The sequence below is a fragment of the Schistocerca piceifrons genome, chromosome 6, assembly GCF_021461385.2.
Source record: "Schistocerca piceifrons isolate TAMUIC-IGC-003096 chromosome 6, iqSchPice1.1, whole genome shotgun sequence".
NCBI lineage: Eukaryota > Metazoa > Arthropoda > Insecta > Orthoptera > Acrididae > Schistocerca > Schistocerca piceifrons.
Window position 1 is genome coordinate 84268991 of NC_060143.1, and position 5587 is coordinate 84274577.

At 47.6% G+C, this 5587-nt stretch overlaps 1 pseudogene; it reads right to left on the reverse strand.

Moving 5' to 3' along the window:
* Positions 1-4751: 4751 nt before the first annotated feature.
* LOC124803887 lies at positions 4752-4870 on the reverse strand (annotated as a pseudogene).
* Between the last annotated feature and the right edge of the window lie 717 nt (positions 4871-5587).

Here is a 5587-nt window from a genome sequence, read left to right on the forward strand (position 1 = left end):
ACAGTTTTAATCTGTCTGGATCAGGTGGTCAAGCAGCTGCTGGGGTATAGCCTCCCATTCTTGCACCAGTGCTTGTCGGAGCTCCTGAAGTGTCCTATGGGTTTGAAGACGTGCAGCGATACGTCGACCGAGAGCATCCCAGACGTGCTCGATGGGGTTTAGGCCTGGAGAACAGGCCACTCCATTCGCCTGATATCTTCTCTTTCAAGGTACTCCTCCACGATGGCAGCTCGGTGGGGCCGTGCGTTATCATCCATGAGGAGGAAGATGGGACCCACTGCACCCCTGAAAAGGCGGACATACTGGTGCAAAATGACGTCCCGATACACCTGACCTGTTACAGTTCCTCTGTCAAAGACATGCACGAGTATACATGCACCAATCATAATCCGACCCCACACCATCAAACCACGACCTCCATACAGGTCCCTTTCGAGGACATTAAGGGGTTGGTACCTGGTTCCTTGTTCACGCCAGGGGAAAACCCGGCGAGAATCACTGTTCAGAATATACCTGGACTCGTCCGTGAACATAACTGGGGACCACTATTCCAGTGACCATGTACTGTGTTCTTGACACCAGGCTTTATTGGTTCTCCTGTGTCCAAGGGTTAGTGGAATGCACCTTGCAGATCTCCGGGCGAATAAACCATGTCCGTTCAGTCGTCTGTAGGCTGTGTGTCTGGAGACAACTGTTCCAGTGGCTGCGGTAAGGTCCCGAGCAAGGCTACCTGCAGTACTCCGTGCTCATCTGCGGGCACTGATGGTGAGATATCGGTCTTCTTGTGGTGTTGTACACTGTGGACGTCCCGTGCTGTAGCGCCTGGGCACGTTTCCTGTCTGCTGGAATCGTTGCCATAATCTTGAGATCACGGTTTGTGGCACACGGAGGGTCCGTGCTACGACCTGCTGTGTTTGACCAGCCTCCAGTCGCCCTCTTATTCTGCCCCTCATAACGTTATCAATAGGTGTGCTTTGAGCCATTTTCAACATACAGTCACCATTAGCACGCCTGAAAACGTCTGCGCACTCACTCGCTACACTGTACTCTGACATGCACCAACACACCTTTGCGTATGCGGACTGCTGCCAGCGCCACCGTGCGACGACCGTAGGTCATATTCCGAGGTGATTTAAACCCGCAGATCGCCCACCAGAGCGTTGTTTCACCATGTATCAGTATCCTTAATTTATGAGCATGAGTGTAGTTCAGAGGCCGGCCGGGGTGGCCGAGCGGTTCTAGGCGCTTAAGTCTGGAACCGCGCAACCACTATGGTCGCAGGTTCGTATCCTGCTTCGGGCACGCATGTGGTGATGTCCTTAGGTTGGTTAGGTTTACGTAGTTGTAAGTTCTAGGGGGCTAATGACCTTAGATGTTTAGTCCCAAAGTGCTCAGAGCCATTTGAACCATTTTTGTAGTTCACACCCATTTATTTGTTGTTTTCATTTCTGTGAGATGTCTATATGACCTGGCTGCCTGCTATCACTTTTCATCATATTTACAACTGTCAAGGCTACAGAAAGAGAATTAAAATTTCAATGACTGGACGCACACTTCATGATATCGTGGGGAAAAAGAAAACCGCGCAAGGGAATTTTGAACACAGCCTGCCCGCTTCTCAGTGCAACATCACGCCCACTTGCCCACGATGCCGTTTGTGTCTCACGCCCCTACATCTTGCACTTCTTATTTTTGGACCTTTCACTGTTTCTATTTTGCTTTTCTTCTTCACAGTTCAGTACACCGTCTTCCTGTTTCCATACTTGATCTGTCTTCAGTTTTTGACGGACTGTCCACTGGGCGATCTTACCACTAAATCTGACGGGAGGGCCATGGAGAGTTTCCTTTGTAAGTACTACACCCTCCTGACGTCACTACTAGCACACCAAGCGGTGCCCCTTCAGGCACCAGTTAACCTCACGCTACAGATCCTGTGAAAACGTTACAAACTGTTCATGAGGTGAATCGCCAACTGTGCTACATTTTTAGGAAAGGAAGGAGATGTTTATCGACGAAAGTACTTCTTTTAACAAGCTCCTTGTACCTACCATTCGCTGACAGACGTCCATCTTCTGGAACAAAGGCTTTCACCTCGGCGGTCCCCCAGACTGTACTACACTACTGGCCATTAAAATTGCTACTCCACGAAGATGACGTGCTACAGACGCGAAATTTAACTGACAGGAAGAAGATGCTGTGATATGCAAATGTTTAGCTTCTCAGAGCATTCACACAAGGTTGACGCCGGTGGCGACACCTACAACGTGCTGACATGAGAAACGTTTCCAACCGATTTCTCATACACAAACAGCAGTTGACCGGCGTTGCCTGGTGAAACGTTGTTGTGATGCCTCGTGTAAGGAGGAGAAATGCGTACCATCACGTTTCCGACTTTGATAAACGTCGAATTGTAGCCTATCGCGATTGCGGTTTATCGTATCGCGACATTGCTGCTAACATTGGTCGAGATCAAATTACTGTTAGCAGAATATAGAATCGGTGGGTTCAGGAGGGTAATACGGAACGCCGTGCTGGATCCCAAAGGCCTCGTATTACTAGCAGTCGAGATGACAGGCATCTTATCTGCATGGCTGTAACGGATCATGCAGCCACGTCTCGATCCCTGAGTCAATAGATGGGGACTTCTGCAAGACAACAACCATCTACACGAACAGTTCGACGACGGCTGCGGTTACCCTTGACGCTGGATCACAGAGAGTAGTGCCTGCGATGGTGTACTCAACGACGAACCTGGGTGCACGAATGGCAAAACGTCATTTTTTCGGATGAATCCAGTTTCTGTTTACAGCATCATGATGGTCACATCTGTGTTTGGCGACATCGCGGTGAACGCACATTGGAAGCGTGTATTCGTCATCGCCATACTGGCGTATCACCCGGCGTATCGGTATGGGGTGCCACAGGTTACACGTCTCGGTCACCTCTTGTTCGCATTGACGGCACTTTGAACAGTGGACGTTACATAGCAGATGTGTTACGACCCGTGGCTCTAGCCTTCATTCGATGCCTGCGAAACCCTACATTTCAGCAGGATAATGCACGACCGCATGTCGGAGGTCCGGTACGGGCCTTTCTGGATACAGAAAATGTTCGACTGCTGCCCTGGCCAGCACATTCTCCAGACCTCTCACCAACTGAAAACGTCTGGTCAATGGTGGCCGAGCAACTGGCTCGTCACAATACGCCAGTCACTACTCTCGATGAACTGTGGTATCGGGGTGAAGCTGCGTGGGCAGCTGGACCTGTACACGCCATCTAAGCTCTGTTTGACCCAATGCCCATGCGTATCAAGGCCGTTATTACGGCCAGAGGTGGTTGTTGTAGGTACTGATTTCTCAGGATCTATGCACCCAAATTGCGTGCAAACGTAATCACATGTCAGTTCTAGTATAACGTATTTGTCCAATGAATACCCGTTTATCATCTGCGTTTCTTCTTGGTGTAGCAGTTTTAATGGCCAGTAGTGTACATATTGGACGGTAGCCTCACCACCTGCAATGCGAACATGGGAAGGCAGATTTACCTGCACTTCTCCTCCCTACGTTCCTGTGAAGGTCGATGTCCCCCATTGCTCCCTGTGGCTAATTTTACCGGACCTCGCTACACGTCGCGCGTCTCGTGCACTCACTTCCAAAGCTCGCCCATGAAGCAAAGTGACATGCCCAGTGCTATGTTAGACTACAAAAGCTTGTGAGGTAACATCCCATAGATGTTCGGGCTCACATGCGCTTCCTCTTCGTCAAAATGTCTTGTCTCAATCTCGTCTAGGGGTTTAACTGCACATGTCGCATTACACGCCCTACATTAGACACTCGTGACCCTTTGGTTAAATTGTCTGGCTGGTGGCAAGTTTGCGAAATATAAAGTTAACACAACATATAATAATAGTGGTAATAATATCGGGAAGAAATTAACGACCCATAAATGATGTAGCCCACACGGTTGCCATTTGGTAAGGATAATGTGTATTTCGAAAGCAAACTAATAGTGAAAGTGGTCGTATTTAGAGTTATTGTTACACCCGAGCGCATATGCATTTGACACAGTTTGATCATTCACAATGTCATCGCGAATTACAAATACTCCACCTCGTTATCTCCGCGAAAAGTTAAGAGTTCACACCAGGGGCGCGGTTGCTCACCGATCAGAAACCAAGTCCCGCGATACCACACAACGTTTAATTTTCTAAGTCGTTTCACTTCCCAGCTACCTAAAGACCGACCGTCCGCTTTCGCGTCTCCACCAGCACTGTTCACTTTGGTGTCTCCAACCGAACTGCACTCTTTGGTGACTAGACCAGAACTGTCCTCTGCCCGTCTCCGACCGCGATTCCCGCGCGCCGAACATCTCCGCTCAACTGACTAGTGCAGTCCCCTTTCCTGAAGCCGTCTATCTGATTGTCTACAGCTTATTGTACATTACTTTATATTTTAACATATTTAAATCAAAGCTTGAACACTTTCACGTTCTAAATAAAGTAACAATAATATCCATTACACAATAAACGTTCAATGCTTTTACATAAAAAAGCACTCCGTCTTCAGGCCACGAGTGGCCTACCGGGGCCATCCGACCGCCGAGTCATCCTCAGTGGAGGATGCGGATAGGAGGGGCGTGGGGTCAGCACACCGCTCTCCCGGTCGTTATGATGGTATTCTTGACCGAAGCTGCTACTACTCGGTCGAGTAGCTCCTGAATTGACATCACGAGGCTGAGTGCACCCCGGAAAATGGCAACAGCGCATGGCGGCCTGGATGGTCACCCATCCAAGTAGGCGACCACGCCCGACAGCGCTTAACTTCGGTGATCTCACGGGAACCGGTGTATCCACTGCGGCAAGGCCGTTGCCTCTTTTACATAAAACACATACAATTTCGTTCTTAACTTTGAATGTCACGGCCAGTAGCCTTGCACCAATGAGCTTTATGATATATAAATAAAGAACAAAAGTAATTATTATGCACTAAACTGCACAACAAATATTCTATTATCTAATGATTCAATAAGGTGTCATGCTATCATCGTTCAATGTGTTTTGTGTGGTGGAAATGATCTGAGGCTTAACTGTAAATACTGATAAATTAAATTTACTATATCTTTTAAAGAAATAACGTTACAGAGTTGATATTTACAACATTTGTCATTTTAATGATGCGCTTCTATATGAAATGTCGATCGTTAAGATCGACCAAAGCGTTCAGATTTTAGCATTCAGCCCTTTGTTACAAAACTTGTTAATTTCACTTTAGCAATAAATCCTAAACTATTATAGATATGTTCAATATTCAAGTTTTATTGGGATAACCATGAAAATTTATGGAGGATGGCAGATTAAAATTGCTGTGGCTTGATCCCTGCATTACTACAGAATTAAATAGTTTTCAAAAATGTTTCCCTTTATGGCCGATCTTAGGTCCGGCATATTTAACAATGCTACGTCTCCTTGGCCACAAAAGCCTTCTACTGGGTTTCCCTATGACGTAGGTTCTCGTCTGTCTCACTCGCGCCGTACAGCGCTTAGGCCTCAATAGACAATAGACGACTGTAAGTTTCCCCATCTCGTGGC